This window comes from Stegastes partitus, unplaced genomic scaffold (genome assembly GCF_000690725.1).
Source record: "Stegastes partitus isolate 25-593 unplaced genomic scaffold, Stegastes_partitus-1.0.2 Scaffold140, whole genome shotgun sequence".
Taxonomy (NCBI): domain Eukaryota; kingdom Metazoa; phylum Chordata; class Actinopteri; family Pomacentridae; genus Stegastes; species Stegastes partitus.
Window position 1 is genome coordinate 467320 of NW_007577871.1, and position 22325 is coordinate 489644.

The window sequence follows — 22325 nt, forward strand, 5'->3', positions numbered from 1 at the left end:
TTTACGCTGCGGTCCTCTCATGAAAATCGAAGCGCACCTATGTGACGCTGTTTATTCTGCTCATAGAAAAGACTGCATGAAAAAAAAAAATCCCTCAGTTTCATCTTGGACAAATCTGACATTGGAACACCCTCCTTTTAAAGTCATTTTTGGTCACACCAATCTGAGCACCGCGACCTCCAACAGCAGCTACAGCAGGCTGCAGTGTGGGGCGTTGGGGGAACATCAGTAAATTGTAGCGTCTATCGATAAGAAAATGTTCAGCAAGTCATATGTTTTGCCTGTGACAATGTGAGAAGTGCGAACAAATGAGAAAGTTGGTCACACCGGTAAAAAAAAAAAAAAAAAGTTAGTCTGGAGTCCTATGTAGACTTCCGTGTGGCATGAGCGTTGTTCAGTAAACGGCTAGTATGCAGTGACGTATGGCGTGGCTCTAACTCGGCTCCCTGCCGATGGAAAAGCAACCGGTTCTTAGATTGGAACCAACTAAGCACTGGAACTAGCACCAGTACGGCACGAGCACCTGGTGCTTCTTGGTGGAAACGGGATATTACACTGTAAATACAGTGCTGTCATATTAGGTATGGGGAACTGACAGAAAAGGAAAAGGCCAAGTTGGCATGGTCAAGATCAAAAACTATCATAGCAAAACTGATAGTTTAGATTGGAGGACTAAATTAAAGCACCTACAAGAACCAAAACAAGACAACCCCAAATAATCCAAAACAAATCAAAATTCAAGACTGACACTGACAGCACCTTATATGAAAGAACAGCCAAGCAAACATCTCCACATGACATACCAATGCAATGCCTTGTGTACTGTCATTGATCTATTAACCCTCTGAACCTCAAGGATCATTCAAAAACTTAAAAGACTTTTTTTGTTTTGTTTTTTTTCAAATGGCCAAAATTAAAACACTTATAAGAAAAGCCAGAAACTGTCAAACAAACGAGTATGAACTTTGTTTCATTCCAACGTATCATGTATGGGTTGCGGTTTCTGTCAAGAAACTTGAAGTTAAAATGGTAACATCTTATCACAAACACTTTATTCTACATGTCTCATATAAAACTAAAGTTATGAGTGACTCAACTACAAACAACAGTCACGCAACAGAAAAAGAGTTATCAGGTGAACTGCAGGCTGTTTATACACAAAGCAGAGCAGACAAGAGAGAAGTGGGGTAAAATAAAATATAAGAGATCAAGAAAAAAAAGATTGTAGCATGGCTCAAAATTGGTACACAAAGGAGCAAGTTGTCAGCTAATGTTGGAGGATACGTTCAGCATGGTGAAACAGGGTTTTAAAAAAAGTGAGTTTGTAAAGGTTGGAAACCTGGAAAAATTTAGTTGATTCCAAATGGAGGCTTTTTGTCGAATTTTTTTTAAATCTATTTATTAGTTAAAAATTATTCGTATTTTTATCTATTTTTTCAGCCCAGCTGATTATTGAGGTCGATATTTGGCATTTTTAGATTTTTGGCAATGTTGTTTTTGCTGGCAGATTTTCCCAAAATAAAGAAATGTGCTCCTTTGGCACTTATTGTCTCTGTCTCTCTCTCTCTCTCTCTGCAGTCAATCTGTAGTTTCAAGCAATGCCCCACTCACAACACTATCTGATTAGCTGTTTTCTGTCATGAGTAAACAGCCAATCACAACTATTGTTTACACAGCGAGAGCGGCACACATTAACATGTAATTGTAGAGCAGAGACGCTCTGGTAAGTGTGTGTGTTTGGAAGGGGAGGTAGAACCGCCGAAGGTGTAATAAACGCCACAGACTTCCACAAGTATTCTTAATGTAACACAGAAAGGCCCCAATAATTCACTTGTAGGTGTTAAAAAGTGGTGCAGCTGGAACTGGTGCTGTTGACTAGACTATATCAATTGCTAAGAGGTTGGCTGTGCCTCTGAACCTGTGGCTAACGCTATCTGGAGCAACTTGACGTCGTTCTAAAGTCAGACTCACTGTTCTAACTGACAGACACACCTCTGTAGCAGATACACAACCTGCAAAAAGTCTACAACTCAGATTAGCTGCTCTCATGGTGGCTAAGGATATGCTATCGTTTCGCAGCTATGTGAGTAGGCAGCCACAGAAGGTATGGCCAACAAAACAGTTCCTGAAAATAAGTCCAACTAATGCAACAATCAGTTAAATCAGAGCCACCTTTAGCAAATTTTCATATTAGAAAAAACCACAAAACAAAGAACTGAACTTATTAAAACCCTTTTCAGACATGGGACATCGAGCTATGCTGGCTCCACCAATCCATTAAATTGATGGCATTTTAGTCATTTAGACACAGGTCACCTTTCCATTAATGTTCCTTATGGCTTCATGTGGAGAGAGCCATGGTAGGCACACAATATTTGTCATTCACACCAGACTAGAAAATACATCAAGTATATACAGTCATGCAGTAACAGACAAAATCTAAACTCATAGCCACTGGTGAAAGTGTCCAAATAACTAACAGCCCAGTTCATTTCTGAATTCTTAAACAGTAAAACTGAAAGGTCAGGACTCAACTCAGACCAGTTTACTTCTATACATCTATTTGACATTTACTTTTTTTGCCTGATAGATGTGAAACGGTGAAGCAAAGTGAGTGAGAAGGGTGTGCTGTAAACTTGTAAATCAACCAATCAGCCTTTATTTACATAGCACTTGTCATACAAAATAAAACAAAGTGTTTAACAGGTGAAAGGAATAAAAATGCAAAAAACCCAATACAAACAATATCCCCTACCCCACTTCTCACCGCCAATACTATGCTACATAATGAAGGTCAGGGAATAATGAATGATTACTGAAGGAAATGCCATCCTAGATAACACATGCATTTCAATTCAATTCAATTTTATTTGTATAGCGCAGTTTACAACATATGTCATCTCACAGCGCATAACATACTAAGGATATTACCAACATTTTGCTGTATTATTTCACAATGAAATACAGCATTCAGTCCATATTCTGGGATAACAACAAATTACATTAACCACACTGCACTGTGGAAACTGGCTCGTTTTTTGGCGGTCACATTCTCACCTAGCCGGAGCCAAGCGGGGAAGGTGAAGTTACGCCAGACTCTGTTGAGGTAATTTACTCTCCTTTTCTTTCTTTTCTTTAATGATAGCTAGTCTGTTTTCATTCAATGTTTCTCCAACAAAGTTAAATGTGATTGCAGACAGTCTGGAAAAAAAAAACAAAAACAGTGTTCTCTGTTGCATCAACACAAACATTTGTCCGTGATATATTTTTGTAACAGATGAAATGTGTGTGTGTGTGTGTGTGTGTGTGTGTCATATGATGTCGCTTTTCTCTGATGCCACGTTTTCGTTGCACATGCCAAACCGAAGCCTGCTACCTGAGGACTCTACTTTTTGATGTAAGTAAGGAGTTTGTGGATTATTGCTACTGTCATGTTGTTTGTAGCTTGCTAACATCCTTGTTTAAATAAATTTTCCGGGTTGCTGTGAATTTGGAGGGAATATAAATGAGTTGACCGCAGTCCAGGGCTGCAGCAGGTCGGTAAAATCAACAAGTTTCATTTTCATTTGTTGTGTCGGGCAATCGATGTGTTATCACTCAAGTGGCAGATGTCTGCACCAGGATCCTCTGTTAGCTAGCCGCACGCACACTGTAACATGACTTTACGACAACACTCACACATGTACAGCCGGTCCCGTCGGTGGTAATGGAGGCCGACCGTGCTGAGATACTGCTCCAGAAAACGTGTGAGCGTGTGTCGAAGACTGTTTTTCAGTTTATTCAGCACACAAAGCTTCAGAGTAACACTCACAATTACAACTATCAGTGTGGTGTGCCTTACTGTTCTTGGATGTACTGCAAAGCTATTGCACTGAAAAGCCACATGTATAGAGACCACAAAGGATCTTGTTGTTGCAAGCCAATTGACACATCCTTAAAGTGTGTGGCTCAGTCTTTGCATTCAAGCGTGTTACAGTAACACAGTAATTGGCATACTTTTGACACAAACAGAAATTGCCCCGTTCAAACTTACTTTCAGTTTCAGGAAAAAATGAAACTTTGTGAATACAGCGCCGATCGGCTTGACATTGGTTCGTATCATTCAGTTGCTCTGCTGACCAATCCTAAATATAGCCCAGGTTCAAAAACCCCAGAGCTATCCTTTGATATACGGCGTACTTTTAACCTAAAGTGGTGAGGGTAGGGGGAGTAAGATATGCCCCCCAAATTATGTAAAAGGATATTTTTCCGAACTAATTGTCAATATAAAATAACAATAATAATAATATATATATATAAGTGATTTTGACACTGCACCTATCCAGAGTGAAGTTATTATAAATATATCTTTGCAATATCTTTTGTCAGTGTTGCATTTTGTGGATGGCCCCTGCACACTTTAGTCCTGGCTGGCTGTTCAGAGGCGTGTTACTACAAGGCAAAAATAAAGACTTAATTGATTGCAATGAGTACAAATGGCTAGTAATGCAGCAAGTAAAATGTTCTTGAAACAAGATGTGTGTGTGTGTGTGTGTGTGTGTGTCTTAGCCCAACCCAAGCCAGTCCTTTTTTTTTTTTTTTTCCAGTTCTAACGGATGTTTTTTAAAAACTTTCAATCAGAGGCACTTAAGCTGAAACTCTGGGGTTTAGTTACCCTTTAAATAAACTAAAAAAAAAGTACAAGTACACAAAAAGCCACTCAATTACAGTAATATAAGTCAATATAAGTCATTCGTCACTTTTCACCCTTGTTATTAATTCTTATTTTTTTTAAGTGTTTTTCAGTGTTTCCATGTGTGTCTCTGTTTCTCCATACCTTATTTGCTTGCTTGTATCACACTTATTTCTTGCCTTGGTGTAGGTTTACCTCAAGGGAAAGGGGAACCACTGCATTTGTCTAGGATAAATTAGGCAATATATAAATGTGTAAAACTTAAAGTTGTTTTCTTGGCTTATTGCTTACAGGTGCTTCTTGGGCACATGCAAAAAAATGTTTACACTAAGTTACTGTAAAAATATTTACAGCAAATTACTCTGAAAGTAATGCAATTAGTAGGCAAATTTACACCCATAAATTTTACAGTCTCGGGGTTGGTAAATTCTTCAAGCAACTGAAGTCCTCCAGCAGATGAGGTGGCGACAGCAGCTCCAACCAAAGAGTTGAGGATCTGTTCTGTGTCATGTATTTGGCACAGGATGAATATTCTCCATCCAGCTCAGCGATTTTCTGGGTCAGGCAAAGCAGTCACACCCAGAAGGAAAGGTGAGTGGAGGTATTGCTTGTGAGATCCTGTTGTGGTCACTCGGCAAAGAGAGCGACTACTTTCAGCACAGATGTTGTGACAGAGTTAAAAAGTAGTAGGATCCCTTATGGTGGTGTTGATCGAACAGAGAAACAACTGTGATCTGCTGTCTCTGTTGGCTCGCAAGCACCCATGCTAAAAACAAGCCAGTTTTGCTAGCGATCAACATCCAATAGTTAAAATATATTGCAGTGTCAAAACATATAGCTAAAACAAACCAGGATCTAAAAGTGGAATATAAAATCTAGCTTAAAGTTGGTCAAAAATATGAACTTTAGTGTAAATTCTGTCAAAGACTCAGATGTACCAACACAATGCTGATGCATGTGCAGTCTAACCATTTAGTGCCAAAACATGGAAAAAAAACAAATGATATGGAGCAGCAAAATGCATGTTGAGCGTGAGCACAAGTTGATACTGGACTCATGACCAACTCTGCATCTCTGTGTTATCTAATGTCATGAATAATGCATTCTGAGAGGCTGCTGTTGCGCTGTTAAAAGGCAACACAAACGCTGTGGATTTACATTAGGCACTGGACACAACACGCATACCTAAACAGATGTGAATGACACCCACTCGTGTTTCCAGTGCTAAACTCAAAATAGATTTCTCTCATAGAATCTCTCTCTTTTTCTTCAACACACACAAGCACACACACAAGCTTGTTGCTGTTGTTGTTGTTTGCCATATTGAAGGCTACAGTACCCACGTATAGCAGAAGGAAGGACAATGTCAATTGAAATGAGTGGTGGCTTATATCTGATTCTTACATCCGGTGAGTCAGACTACTTGCTGCCTAATGAGCGACTTGGCAATACCTTGTTAGAGAGATAGGCAATTTTTTTTAAACAGTTTGGTGCTGCCGCAGATGATTATTTGTACACTGAGTATATCAACATTACTAATTAACTACGGAGTGTAAATCAGCATATTAGCCATACTGCCGGTGAAGATTATCCTTGTTGCTGAGTGGAAACATGTATAGGAAAATGGACAATGCTATTTCTATGACTGAACAAATTGGAGAAAATGTCTATATGCATTTTTTCTGACAGATATTGGCTTTTGTTTTGTATTATAATTCAATAGTTCCACATTCACTGTGTAACAAATTTAAAACGTGAACATTAAGACATCAGATATCATTGAAAGTGTGACTGTCACACAAGGAGGACGACATTACTTTGTAAAACCACTGAAATTACAATTTAAACCTTGCTTCAGGTGTGCTGCTTAACATATATCCTAAATTGCAGCCTTTCCAATTTGCTAACTGCATTGTTCAAAATTGCAATTTTGATCTGAAATGATCAAAGGCATTTCTGGTAATTGACAATATCACCGAAAGACAGCAATGTCAAAATAAGCATATTATACCATTTTGACTCTGACCAACAATTCAATTTATTATCTATTATCATTCTTTATCTTAAATAGCCATAATTGTATTCCTTATAACACTGCCAAGTACCATGTGTACTAAATATATGCTCAAAGGTACTTTACAGTGTTTGTGTAATGAACACAAATTTCTCTTTCCACTGTAGTCACCTAAAACCCTGTGCTTCTCATAACCCTAATTTACATAACCTTGTGTTTCTTTTGACACTTTTTTTTCTTTTATTTCCAGTGTAGTTTTTAAAAAAGTCTTTGGGGATCAAAGCCCTTTTAAGTTTAGTTGCTTTCAATTTGCAGTTCGTTTTAGATGTTAAATGATCTTTCATAGTTGTCTTAATTTGCATTCCCAACAAAAACCAAGACCTGAACATATTTTTGTCCAGAAAGTGATGTCTGTTGTTCATCTTCAGTTGCCGTGATCCAAACAGGTGCAGGAGTAAAACAGCACAGATTGTGTTTGTTGTTTCTGATATTAGTGATGCGATTATACATCTGTTTAACAATCTAAAGCACTGCCCACACTGCAATCCCTGGAAATACATAGAAATTGCATGAAACATCACTTGCAAGTAGTGTAACCTTCACATGAATAAATGGAGAATTATGAGGGGCCGTATAGGCCATAATTCATTCTTACACTCTCACATACATATATTCTGAATATATGTACGTGTGTATGTGCGAGAAAGAATGTATGTATGTGTTAGAAAAAGTATAGTGGAAACGGAAGGAGTTTGGTGGAAACGGAAGGCAGGCAATTTATCGCACTGTGATTGGCTGAGAAGCAGGAACGGGGTCACATTTGGGTCCCGCTCGAAATGGATGGAAGAAATGAGACAGGAGCACTGCAAGAGGCCATTGGTGTCTTAAGAAATATTTTATCATCTCCTGAAGTCATTACTTCGTTGTCTTTGTCTCTTGAGCAACAGAGGACGGGCTCGTCTGTCCCTAACATAACCCGCGGTGGAAAATAAGATGAGAGAACTGTTCAGACAGAGGGCCAGGCAGGTACACAAGACCCAACCGGAGGGCTGCAGCAGTCTTTAAGATATGAGACTTAGAAACACTTTGGCAACTGGATGTCCCGGCCAAGGAAAAGGTAAAAAACAAAATGAATCATAACTGTTGGTTATCAGTTAGCTAAGTCTTTTAAAATAAACTGTTTTACTAAGGGCTTTAATTTTTTCAGTGACGGGTAATCTAGCTAATTACTCTTTCCATCGTTACGTCAAATTCAGTTAAGAGTTGACGCTGAAGACGCATATAGTGTGACACTATAAATCTTCTTTGATCTGAATTACCGGGTTTGGTTGCGCATCTGCATCTCCCAAAACGAAGCGGACCTTTTGAAAGTATATGTATGTATTGATTGTAACTTCTATCACTGATAGGCTGAACTCAGACAATCTTTTATTGCATTTTTATGTGTATATATAGATGTACAATGCTATAGGGTTTCCCCAGGCTTTTTCTACATTCTCACTGTGAATTAATCTGATTTTTCTCCAGCCATTAGAGAAGATAAGTACTTCATTGCAGGCAGGGCCACTGCAGTACCCTTGTACAAGGTGGTCCTGCTGGTTTTTTGTCCCCAACTTTTGTCTTTTGCCTTGCTGATGGCCCAGAATTTGCCAAACCAGTTCTGGAAGATGTTGCGCAAAGAGACCTCTGTGAAAAAAATGTTTTAGAATATGATGCAGTGCATTTGCTTTGAACACGTTGTTCAAATTTTGATGTTTGTTTTATCTATTGGAAGCTCACAGAATGCCGGTCATTTAAAGATCTGCGAGCAGCAACCCAGCCACTTCAGGAATATCTGGCTATTGCTGGCTGCCAAAGACCACTGCGCGGCTGGAAGACAAGAATGTGCTTGTAGATGACATTCTAATGTTCCAAGTCATGCACAGAGTGCCTGGATCTTTTGAAAGATAGAAGTCTTTTTTTTCTTTTCTGTATTTTCACAAAATAATTTAATTTCACCATTTTTTTTTTTAAACCAATTATAACATCTGTCTGTCTGTCTGTCTGTCTGTCTGTCTGTCTGTCTCTCTCTTTCTCTCTGTCTTACTATCTGTCTTTGTCTTAGATTCCGAGATGGACTGAGAACACTTGGTGTGCTGAACAAAATCCAAGCTCACCCCGACAGTTTTCGGCCCTTTCTATGCTGGTCTCCAACAACCCTCTCAGCTGATGTGGTTGACAGACTCTTTCCTAAATGGATCAGCCAGCAAACACTGAAATACTTCAGATTTCTCCTTTTTTTAAATAATTTTTTAAGTTTTGGGAACAGTTTTGGAGTTCATTCAGTATTATTGTCTGCCTCTATTGTTACTGTATAATTATGTAAAATTGATGTGACCCAACATAAACCATGACTACTAATTATTTGAAAGAAAGTTTTGGCAAGGCACTGCTACAAACTGGAATTAAGTGTACAAAAAGTTAGGGGTCTCCAAAGTTGGTCCTTAAGGTCCTTACCCGCTGTCCTGCAGGTTTTGGATGTTTCCTGCTACAGCACACCTGAATCCGATTAACTGGTTGACATGCTTTGGCAGAACCTCACAACAAGCTATAGAGGATAGCCATTTAATTTAAATCAGGTGTGTTAGAGCAGGGAAACTACATGAACGTTGTGTGATTCAAAATGATTTATATAATAACTTATTTTTGGATAACAGTTGATATAAGTTAATGGATTTGATTTAATTTGGTCTGCAATCTATTTTATGTGTCAGATACACATCCTCATCCACATGAGCATCTGAGTACAGCCTCTATTTTGAAATGTGGATGGTCACATGTGGCATACTGTGCAGTCATAAAGGCAAGTTCATTTGTTAAATTTTGTATATTGTGGTACTTGAGAATGATGTAGTGAAGATGAATTTTTTTCAGTAGGTCATTTCACATGTTATGTGAGATTACGTTTGTTTTTACCTTGACTTTACCTTTTGGGTATACTGATTGTGTCCTCCTAACTCCCAGTCTCACATCACGGTCCACAAATTTTGAATTAATGATGTTCTTTCAGTCATTCTAGTCAAAAAAGATATCAAATGTTAAACATAATTATTTTTCATGATAGTTTTTTGAGTTCTCCAGCTCCAGAAGCTTTAATAAAATGTTTCATGTGTTTGACTATTTTTCATAACAGTATGAACTTGTATTAAAGAAACATCTTCAAATGAAAACATGGAGGTTTGAACTTAGAATCACATTTATAGACAAAGTTCCGGAACAGACCAAAAACACTTAAGAAGATTTAGTGCAATGCTGTGCTATTACAAAGCTTGACCCAGTGTTATTTGACTGGAATTAGATTATATTCATATTCTATTTGTCACATCATGTAAAATTCTTAAATTCTTCTCAGTATGATGATTTCCATCATCTTCAAATGGATCATCCCAAGACATTTCCAAAAAATATATCATTTTCATTGTTTCTTACTTCCAAAGTGAAAAACTGTAAAAAAAAAATAAATAAATAAAAAAAAGGGATCGTAATGAATTTGAATAGCATCATTGTATTATCTTCTTCTGTATACTGTTACCACATCTGGACATGCTAAGCAAGTCTTGTTAAAGAATTTCCTGGTTTGAGAGTTACTTCCTGTACAGGGAAGAACTTCCTATGTCAGTGAAAGTGATAGACAAACAACAATAAGAGGACAAATACACAATGTATGTGTGACAGGGAAGTATGTATGTGTGTGAGAGTAAGAATATATGTATATAAGTGTGAGAATGAATTATGGTCTATACAGCCCCTCATAGAGAACAGTGAAAAAAATCAAATAAAAATTTGAAAAAAAATGTTAAAACAAAAATGTGCTAAATGACCAGTTATTCTGATCACTGGCTGGCAAGAGTCCCCAGATGAACACAATGCTTGCATGCTCTCCAAACATGTGCTACATCACAATATTTCAAAAAGTCAAACACAAAACAAAAACAGCATTGCTGTTCTACATTTACAGACTCTGGGTTAGAGGTATCGAAGACTTTCAGACTCAGACTTTCAGAAACTGCTGCCAGCTCGCAAAGAATGAAGTCTGGAGAGTGTGTGCAAGGCAAAAGCATGCCTATTTTAGTCTTGAGTGTGGGTGGATTTCTGACTAGGCTACTTGGTGCAGAATAGAAGCCTGAAGCCATAGCAGCCACAGTGAATTAGGGTAAGACGCCATGTATGGGGCCAACCAGGACTGAGAGACAACGGATGGGATGCATGGAGAGAGTGAGAAGGCAGAAGAGGAGATGAAGAAAAAGATAGTGAAGGAGAAAAAGGTATTCTTGAGTTTGGTTCTTGTTAGAAACTAATGTCAAGGCTCCAGCATGCAGCCATTTTGTGCGACCAAAAACCTGTGAAGTGCAGCTCACCATTGTCATTGGTTGAACTGGTGCACCTGACATTAAGCAGGTCTGTGTGTGTGGGTCTGCGTGCATCCCATGTAGTAGAGTCATTTGTTTTCAATTTGGGAAAATCTGACATTCTCAAAGTAACTAGCAGCATCTACCAATGCATGTCAGGCCTTTTGGGAGAGCTGGTAAACTGCAGCTTTAGAATACAACCTGGGTTACCCCTCTATATTGCATGGGTCTCAGCTAGCACATTGCCATCGACTAGCACAAGTAAATTGTCAGACTATGGGAAATGGCCATCTATAAAAGAACATGATAGGTGGGTGTACAGCACCCCTCCCTGCAGGGTTTCAGTGCCAGGCCTCAGCACATGGAAGCAGTGAGGAATCTGAAATGATAACAACATGTAACCCTGCTTTTACTAACATCAAATCTGAGGTAACCCTACAAAAAAAATTAAATGTTTACCTGCACCTTCCTATTCCTGTTAATCTACATAATGTGCTAAGAAATTCCCAATGTGCATGGGAACAAATAAAAAGATACCATCCATCCATCCATCCATTATCTATACCCTGCTTAATCCTCACTAGGGCAGCTGGAGCCTATCCTAGCTGACTTAGGGCAAGGCAGGGGACACCTTGGACAGGTCACCAGTCCATCACACGGCCACATAGAGAGACAGACAACCAAGCACACTCACATTCACATACAGACAATTTAGAACCAATTAGAATCAATAAACCTCATCATGTGTTTGGACTGTGAAAGGAAGCCAGAGCACTCGGAAAACACGCAAACTCCACACAGACCCACCCCAGGCCGGGATGTGAACCAGGGATCTTTTAGGTATGGGGCGACAGTGATAACCACCGAGTCACTGTGCAGCCCAAAAAGATGCTAGTTAAAATTAATTATTTAGCATCAAAGGGTACGTTACATTTTTTTTTTTTGCGGAACCTCATTTATATTGAATAAATTAAAAATGAGTGTGCCAGTGAAACCATCAGAGAAAGGTAGTGTGGAGCCTTGAATGTCTGCGTCAATCAGAAAACATTTAGAGCAAATCTGAAAGTGTGACATGTTCCTTGATGTAAATTAGAGCCATCACCTGAACTGCTGGCCTGGCATCACCAATGGTTTTTTCCAGTGGGGCTGTGACATGGCTAAAGGCTTCAGGCCAGGCTTCTGTGAAAGGAACATGAGTAGAATTAGGAGGATTTTCATACCATGATGCCGTTGTTCTGACCTGAAGGACTGACTGTCATTAGGATGAAGCACCAGTTTCTCAGTAATTACCCTGGAGGTGCACATTCAGTAATGAAACACATATTTACACAGATGTATATGCACTTTCACACATGCACAACACACAGCTTTTTCCTTCTGAAGATAATTGAGCAGGAACATCTGGACAAGAATTAAATTGAAGGTAAAATACACACACACACACACACACACACACACACACATCTATAAATATATATACATATATATACCCTAAGCAATTTTTCAACCTGTAATTCAAATGCCCTTCAAAAGAAGTAGCATGTCAACCCCCTGAACCATGATTTTCCCAGTTCTACCTTGACATTCCTGCCAGAACCACCACTGAGGTCCATCAGCATAAATAGAATTTACCACTATTCAAATCTGCAACATGTTCACATTGTAGTACAAATCTAAAAGTTTCAAACGAAAGTAATTATGTCACAGTCAGTGTAAACAAACTGAAGCATGAGACAATACATTTTAGCCGGGTTGGAGATGCTGAGGAAATCAAATGAAAAGCCATTTTCATAAAGCTGCATCACAGTACATTTATTTGGAAAATGCTTTCTCCCACTGTGGCATACATTTTTTCTCACATACACACATTAGGATTTGGGATTTGGTGTCATCATTAAAGACCCTTTGGCATTTGCACAGGAGGAACCAGGAACTGAACCACCAACTCTGCTTGTCTCATGTCTGGTACTCCTGTATGAATATGTGCAGCAAAACACTGCAGTGACCTGCAGCTCCTCCAGTGCTCGGTTGTGTAATACTTCAGAAATACCAACAAATCCAGACCTACGACACTGTGTCTCTGTCTTTCAATTGTGTCCCATTATGTTTGTTGTTTTGTTTTGTTTTGGGTTTTTTTGTCTTTCATTTTGATCAACTCCTTCCTCTTCTCCTCGTTCTCTTCTCCCATGTCTTTGCTAGAGTAAGCTCAAGGTTCAGGTCTAAAACTCATTAGTTCTGGCGCCTTATAATCCGTTACAAACAGGCAAACATTCAAGATTAATGGCAGCTCAGCGGCTGAGATTTACGGGTGCTGCACAGCTTCGCACTGGCACGCAATTTCCCAAAGGACACACACATACACCTCTGCCTCGGTGAAAGCGTGGAGGAGGACAAACTGGCTGTTATTTTACCTCTGTCGCTATCAGTTGTTCAGCTTGTCCTTCAGTCTTTTGTCTTTTCTTCTCTCCTTCTCCTCCATGTATAGCTACATGGGGTTGGGGGGGTGTTACTGTTACCATGGCAGTGGATGCCTAGGACTCTTCTGGCCCCTCTTGTCAACTGCAATGTCAGTAAGAGACAAAGGCAGACTGCATCCCCCCAGTTTACCATGTTAACGGTTTGCCAATGACATCATTATTCTAAATTCAGTTCACATGAGTCAACAGCAGTCTCGATCACTTTGGTGCTCCTTTGTCTCTGAGTTCCACTTTGAGTTTGAGCCATTGTATAGTGAAAATATTAACTGTCAATATGAAATTACTATCATTCTAACAATAATTATTCATGAAAAGACATGGGCTAGAAGTGTCCATCAAACAGGCCTGAGTGTATCTGGCACAATGTTGCTCCTCTTTTTGCATTCTTTGTACAGGATACACATTCAAAGAATATTGGCTTATTGCTTTCTTAACTGGTAAATTGACACTTTAAAGACATAGTGTTGCAATATGAACACAGTTATACTCAAATTTCTTTATTCAAAGAATGTTGCTAAGGCATATGCCATGTAGCAGTTTTAAACCATTCAACAATTTCCCTAAGGTGCCCTACCAAAGGGATCAATAAAGTTCTATCTAATCTAAACCAGGCAGCAGTAAGTAAAGCAGGCTTCGCACTGAATCTGTGACTAAATGTGTTGCTAAATCATAATGCAGCGTTTCCTCTATATTCATTTAGGAGTGGCAGGCCTCCATTCCTAAATCCTAACTGCCGCTCCTTCAAATTTCTTTTTTTGTGTTTTTTTACTGTCGCAAATACACCACTGCCGCATGTCTCCACCTTCACAGCAGAGTCCTGCACTTGCTCAGTATCTGCTCTTTGAGGGGTTAATACAACGTTACTTACTGGCGAGTACTAAGGTAAACTACAGATAATTATCTTTCTCAGTATCTACTCTTTGGGGGGTTAATATGACATCAATTACTCACGAGAGCGTGGCCTTTAAAGTGACATCACGTCCAGCACCAGGCTCCAGGTCAGAGAATCAGAGGAGGGTCATCTTGGAGAATAAGGCAGCAACTTACATGGTAAATGTAGACTTATTAGCTTAGGATAACTCAGAATAGATTTTTAAGTTAAATAGTCATTCGCAAAATATCGATGGCCTGCCAACGATATGTAACATATGGGTAGCTTAAGTTAATTGGGCCCAGTGCCAACTCAGTGTCGCGAATGTGAGTAAACTAACTGATAGCATTAAGCTAACATCTACACGCCATGAATGCTGCTGACTGCATCTTCAGATGAGTTTGTTCAAATATTTCTCTAAGAAGAGAAAGACACCTGATGGAAATGATGTTAGCCAGCTATCATTAGCCTTTCACTGACTCATAAATGATGATGGTCAGGTAAAAAAATTGTGTTCACAATTGTAATCAGATGTGATGTGAGTGTAAATGATCGAATCTAATAATCGAATCTAACGTTAGTGTTTTATGTAATCGTACAAGATAAGTAACGTTAGACAGGGTGGAGCAGTGGAACAAAGTGAAGGAGAGCAGAGTACAGCAGGGGGAGAGCTGAGTGAAGGAACAGGAGAGAGAGATGAGAGTAGAGGAGAAGAACCTAAAGCGGAGCACAGGCTATGAGGCGGGGACCCTACATGGGTTGAAAGCAATAGCCAGTGCCACTCATGGCTCCACCACACTGATAATGGTGAGTGTCCATGAACCTTTTTTTCCTTTCTTTTTTTTTTGCATGCTATACATGTCAATGTTTACAAAGAATTTCTCAGAGAATTTCCCTACAACAGAGCCTTAGAGCTCTTCTATTAAAAAAACCCAGAAAAATTAATTGTTCTTAGCCTGGGTGCAATCTTTGCCACTGATTCTACAGCCACATCAAGAAATTATTATTTATTGCTATTATTTATATGTATTTAATTTTTTTATTTTATTTCTTTTTTGTTTTTATTTTTTACATTCAGCCTTTAAAAAGCCATTTTCAACTGGCCATTCAATAAATAGGTTGTAAAAGTAAAATCTACAGTCAAGTGTCATTTGTTTACACCACCACAGTTCCCCGGAGAGCCTGCGCCCGCTGCTGAAAAACATCCTAGAGGAAACACTGTAATGTCAATGCAAACTGGGCTGATTCTGTTTCTCTTGATGGGCAGCTCGTTGTTCATGCAGCTGACACAAAGTTGACATGAAATAGGTGAACCCCAATAAACAACTGCCTTCTACATTTTTTCATTCTAAAAACATTAGCAATAGTTCAGCACATTTACTACAAATTTCACTCCCAAACTTACTTGGACCTTACTTCAACAGTCATGTCATCATGAGGGAAATTATTTAGGGTGATAAAAATTTTAAGTCTGACTGCGGTAATTTTTATAACGTTTAGAACAAACTGAAAACAGTGCCTTTCTGAAGGCTAAGAGAACAGATTCATCAGTGTGCCCTTTGTAAGCCCCATTATGACTAAAACCGATTCCATGCGACTAGCTTCCACAACGAGGCTTAGTGTTTTGCTTTTTTTGTTTTTAACATCACAGCTCATAAAGGTACCCTTAATCTCAGAAGAGATTTACAATCTATTACAACAGTTTGGATGAAAAACATGAAGCTGTCGTGTTTGTGGCATTAACACCTTCAAGCTGTCTTGTTGGGACTAGGCAGGAACATAGGCCTTTAAGATACATCACCACTTCAGGCTTCGACATAATGAGATTTTTCATTCGTCAATTTCATCAGCATGGCCCTCCACTCAGGGTCAGATGGTGCTTTCTTCTCTAAATCACATAGTGCTGACAGACCTGGAGTGCTCTCATAACATAATGGACCAATGTACACCATTTGTGTAAACCTTGTTAGAGTTTCTATTGCTGGTCTTTGTCTGAGGACCATACATTTTGCTAACTTCAACAAACCTGCAGAAACATGCACCTCCACAAGACAGCACTACAAAGAGTTCTATGATCTCTTTGTTTTTCCAGCCATAATATCAGACTGAGAAGGTTTACTGAAAGTGTGCTGTCCATATTGAAACACCACCACTGAAGGAGAGACCTGGGCAGACAGGTCCTTCTATGAGTTTCATTACCAAAGAAACAGACTGAAAAAGACAGATGTGTGAAAAGGCTTGGCTAGTGTGCTCCTGCAGACACTGGTAATGATTCTAACTGTAGCCTGCAGGCTTGTGAAGAAACAGCAACCTGTGATGCTTAGACAAATGTAAATGGTAAGTGTGAGGAAGTGTATTGGGCTAAAGAGCTGTTCTCTGCTCATGTTTAGTATGCACATCCACACTCCTGACTGTGGCATGGCAGTAGAGTGTTGTTTCAGATCAAAGCTTGCTGCTGAGCTCCATTCAGTCAGTTATTCACAACTGTAGAGCTTGCATCTAAATAGCTTCCATGTCCTGATCTCTGCTGAAAGATGAACACTTCTTTAGTTTCAGCTCAGTGTAGCTGGCCTTGAGTGAAGTAAGTCTCGTATTTCACACCCACCCACTCTGTGTTTGCTCTTTTTGTTTTGACAGTCACTTCCAGTTGCTGATACTAATACACTCATGCTGAACTACTTGTGTGCAAATGCAATCTAACTTTATACTGAAATGTCTCTTACTTTACAAAAGCTAAGATAAGTTTAGTAACATAATGGTCAAAAGTCATATACTGATCAAGACCTATAGTGAGATTCTTAGTAGTAGGTCTGATATTTCAGGGAACTGTTCCAATAGAAGGACCAACTACAGTAGGTATGTTATCAGGTCCAATTGAAATAATTTCTGATCAGGTTTTATATGCAGAAAATTAAGTGGCATCCAATCTTTGGTATGGCAAGAAAATCATGGAGGACATTTAATTAAGGCGATGGATTTAACAATTCAATTCAATTCAATTTTATTTGTATAGCGCATATTTACAACAACAAGTCATCTCATAGCGCTTAGCGCTATAACAGAGAAATAGATCTCAGTATTATCGGCATAACAGAGATAGTGCAAGTTTTGAAAATGATCCCAGAAAGGACTCAGAAGAAGCATGCACAATGAAAAGAAGATTGGTCTAAGGTGAGCTGAGCAAGGTACACAATCATTAACACAAATATCATATTTATTTGTCAAAAAACAATGAAACCAGACTAGACTATCACAGAATTTCCTATCCACTTATGCAGCCTACCAAGTGAAATGGCATTAATAGCGATCAAACCAAGGGGAATACAAATGAAATATTCCCGTTTGGTCAATAAAACTTTGTTTAAAAATTCTGGATAGAAAAGATAGCTTGTAGAGATTAGTCTATAAGTCTGTGAGTTGAATGCACTGAAAGACAGAGGGAGAGACAATAGAAATTTAGGTAAGCTAAGACAAAGGCCCCCTGTTTCTTCTGTAAATTTTCTAGTGGCCTGTTTTGAAAATAAACTCCCTGACCACAATTTCATAAATTATTGCCATGAAGGCAGTCTTGGCCAAACTCAGTTGAGTCGTTAGCTAAGATTTCTCACCTGTTCTCTCAGTTTTTCATGTGTAACAACATCATGTTGAAACTGGTGTTTTCTCTCTATAACTTTTAGACTAATGCAAATTCACTATGCCTCATTTGTACATGTAAAACGTGCACATAGTCCTTATTAGGGTCCGAGGACCCCTACTTGCAAAGCAAGCAGGAGTCCTTGCCCCTTGTAGTCTTTCTTTCTTTCTTTCTTTCTTTCTTTCTTTCTTTCTTATTTGCTTGACGCACATAAAACCCTTAATTTGACCCCCTAAACACGCTCAAAAACTCACCAAAATTGGCACACACCTCCGAATCGGCGAAAAATTTGATAAAATGAAAAAAAAACAAAAAAACAAGAAAAGCTCTCTAGCGCCACCTAGTTACAGAAAAACTCACTAAAACGGCCTTAGCGGGCAGTAGGAATGTCGTACAGAGATCAAACCAACACCAAAACGTTCATCTCAATGAGACCCACAAATCTTGCGCTGACACCCCTGACCTGTCTCAAACAGGAAGTCCGCAATTTGCCTTTCAAAGTTAAAAAACGAGTGAAAACATCTTTTGGTAAAACATAATCTTGTCTGACACTGTAAATCGCATCAAGTTGAAAATCGCACAGGAGACAGAGAAGGCCTTGATGTACAAAAGTTCTGAAGGGATTTGCGTTTCTCAAACGGTTTTCGAATGGCGAGCCGCTAAAGTTGATGAGCTGTTGCAGCCTCGGCTCGTACTTTGTATGGCTGGCTATGGGACATGTGCAGACATGCTGTGACATTTGGTCATCTACACAAAAAACTAAAGGTCCTACAACTTTAAAAATGACACTGAGGGCTTCCTGACAAGATTTCCCACAAAGATATGTTGTTTTTACACATATTTGGTGAAAATTGTGGCAGTATGGGAGAGAGAAAGTGAGTAAAACTCTCAGCTCTCTCAGCCAGGGGCATGAAGAACGATGACATCATCACAGCTCAGTGCAGCTGGTCATGTGACTCACTGACAGGCTGAGCAGAGACACAAACATGGCTCCTTCACCTTAAAGCAGGTCTAACTTGAAGAACGGTCAGACAGACATGAGGCCGCAACGTGGACCGAGGACCCGACCAACGCTGCTTGCAGCTTTAATTATACCTTTACTTTTAGCATTATTGTACTTTTGTAATTATTATCTTGCTTCTTCCATGCCTCAGTTGTATCTAGCTGCTGTAACCTGGAAATTTCCCCAGTGAGGGATCAATAAATCTATCTTGTCTTCTCTTCTAGGCTACACCCCTCTCACTGACTTGAAGGCAATCTTGGCCTACTTCAGTGGGCAACTGGCTGACATGTGAGAGCTAAAGCAGCTCACCTGACCATTCCAGGCTGTATAAACTGGCATGTATGTTCACTCTGACTCTCTTTTTCATCCATCTTCATTTGATATTTTTACCTTCAACACTTCCACACTATACTTGAAACACATCCATTTGCTGCTTGCATTTGCTGATATTGCTGACTTCCACACTCCATTGTTTTTTGCGTTCATTTAGCTTAAATAAATTCCATTTGGTTTACCCTAATGGTTTGTGTGGACTCCCTACTTGTCATATTCTTTGAGCCAATTTGTGGCAAAGAACTTTAACTTTAAAGAACATTCTTTTTTAAACCAAACATTTAAATGTAAATGGTCTACACTTATATAGCGTTTTCTACCTTTGTGGTACTCAAACGCTTTACATTTTCTCAGTCACCCAATTACACACACACACTAATGGCGACAGAATTGCCATGCAAGGCGCTTGCCTGCCATTGGGAGCAACTTCGGGTTCACTTCTACTGTGGGGATTGAACCACCAATCTTGCAATTAGAGGACAACCACTCTTCCACCTGAGTCACAGCCGGCATGTTCTACATTTTGACATAGTTCAACTCAAGACTTTAATCAGTTGTCAACCTTAAAAATACTCTGAGGAGAAGAAGACAGGGCATATTTGTCCAGTATGTATAAATACTAATGTCTAACGGATAGTGATTGATTGGGACACATTCATCCCCACACAGACGTAGATTATGTGGTACATATTGTATAATATTAATTTATAACAATTTATCATGATTTAACAATTATAATGTTTTATCAATGTTAAATTACTTTTATTGTTTACTGTACAGCTGTTTGGACAAATAGTTTCAGGCTTTCAATATTGTTTCTTGAAAATTCATTCCAATAAATATATTTAGAGAGAGGGAGAAGAAGAGAAGGAGACAGGGCTAAATTCAGTCTAGTCAGCTTCCCAGGGTTAAATATTCACAGTGCATACCTGACAGGACTGACTCCAACAATGAGGGCCTCCTCTGCTGCCCTGGAGCAGCTTCACACTAGGATGTAGGTCTGTTTATCACATACAGATTTTACTGAAATCATTATAGAAATGATGAAGTTGTACCCATATTTGATGAGGCCTACTGTTTAATTGTGTTGCTTTTTTCATAAAAATCCTGATATTTCTGTTGTCCATATCTCAGCAACTTACAAGATAAGCTGATACACATAATAGCCCTGAGCAGATTCCATAATGTTTTATAGAATCTTCAGACAGATTTTTTTCCTGCATATGCTGTCTATTGTTTAAGGTTCAAGGCCTTTATTGGTCACAAACACAATTATACATAGTATAACACACAGTGAAATGTATTGTTGAGGGAAACACAGAGATTGCAGCCAGATTGACATCCACATGGAGGCTGGACGATTTATGATTTTTAAGTCTAATGTTCTAGCCAGTTGTAAGTGGTGAAAGTTGGCAAATTTATTGATGGTTTGTTGAGTAATGCTAGTTCTATGAGTTGGCCAAACAGCCGCAAAATCAAACTCACTCTTGGCTGCTGTCTGGATATTATGCCCTATGAAAGCTGAAAGATGAGATTAGAAAAAGCCCCAATTTCTGTAGAAATTATAACACATGACAGCCAAAAGAGTTTTGCGTCTTATCTCCACAGCATACCAGCTGAGTGCATCATTTAGTTACTCTTACAGGTAGCTATCAGCTCACTCATCCCCACTGAATTTTTTGCACATCATCAGCATGTGGGACAGTGCTGTACTCTGAATATGGTAGCAAATGCAGGATACTTCATACATAAAACACTAAAAACTCTGTCCTTAGTTAAAACTTTAAAATAATCTACTTGCATCATGACCCAGGCAACACTACGCCTGAAACCAAATTCATCTCACTTTGAAAGGAAATCAGTTTCTCCAATCCACTTGGCCTTTGTGTCCTCCCTGCATAATTCATGGTCCTACTATTAATATATTCATGCTTGGTGGCTTTGTGGAACATTTTAAAGAGAGGGTGCCCCATCCAGGCTGACTGTCAGTCTTCCGCTGCTAGGAGCCTCTCCATTACTAAGTGGCTGTTTTAACATCCACAACAAGCTGAGAGCCAGGATGCACCAACACCATGTCAATATTCATGCAGCACTGAGTTAGCTGACATTTACAATGTGATGAAACATAAAAGCATTTTAAAATGATCCTTGCACTCCTTTTTGTACGCTGACTAATACACAGAGGAGTAAACACAGTGTCTTCATTTGTAATCCCCCACACCATTTTACACAGTATTTTTTTCAGTTTCATATCCATTTTAAACATGCATGGCCACACACACACACACACACACACACACACACTGAAAATATCATTTCATCATATCATCAGAGGTGGCAGTTCCTTCCTATCACACAGCCACCAGGAAGGCCTCCTCTGACATACCTTGAGAATGGATTGGAAACTGCTTCTATGAAGTCCCACCACTACAATTGTGGCCAATTTTTCATGTTTAATCATTATTTTATTTATAAGGCCTGCCTCACTTGCTCCAGCAGCCTTAATCTATCACCATCAACAAGAGGACAGCAGGACTTTTTTATTTAGTCATCTCCATCCTCCTGCTGGCTGGCCCTCCTCCTTTTAAACCTGAGTCTCCTGTTTTTTTTTTTTTATATCTCTGGTTCTCCCGACATTTCTGCAGGACAGCAAGACTTCACACCAGGGTGAGAGAGCATTTTATGCCCAGCAACACAAAATAAGGAGAGCCAATAGGAAACAGAAAAGCAAGAGTGTGGAAGAGACTGCCAGAAGGAATGAAGAAGAGGGAAAGAGATGAGAGGCAGAGGGAGACAGAGACGACATAAACAGAGCTCTCCCTGCGTATCTAAAGCTGAAGTGTTCATTTTGATGACATAAACTGCTGAGGACAAAAACCACTTTGAGTAGACGTAGTACCAGAAAGAAATGTAAAACAGGAGCATGAACCAGT

At 39.2% G+C, this 22325-nt stretch overlaps 1 protein-coding gene across 1 annotated transcript in view; it reads right to left on the reverse strand.

Annotated features, from left to right (window-relative positions):
* Positions 1-22325, reverse strand: part of fat3a (FAT atypical cadherin 3a) — a 203218-nt gene that overhangs the window by 143044 nt on the left and 37849 nt on the right. Inside the window, exon 2 of the mRNA XM_008278980.1 lies at positions 12177-12253. The gene's annotated coding sequence lies outside the window, so the exon portion shown is untranslated. The remainder of the gene's footprint in view (positions 1-12176; positions 12254-22325) is intronic.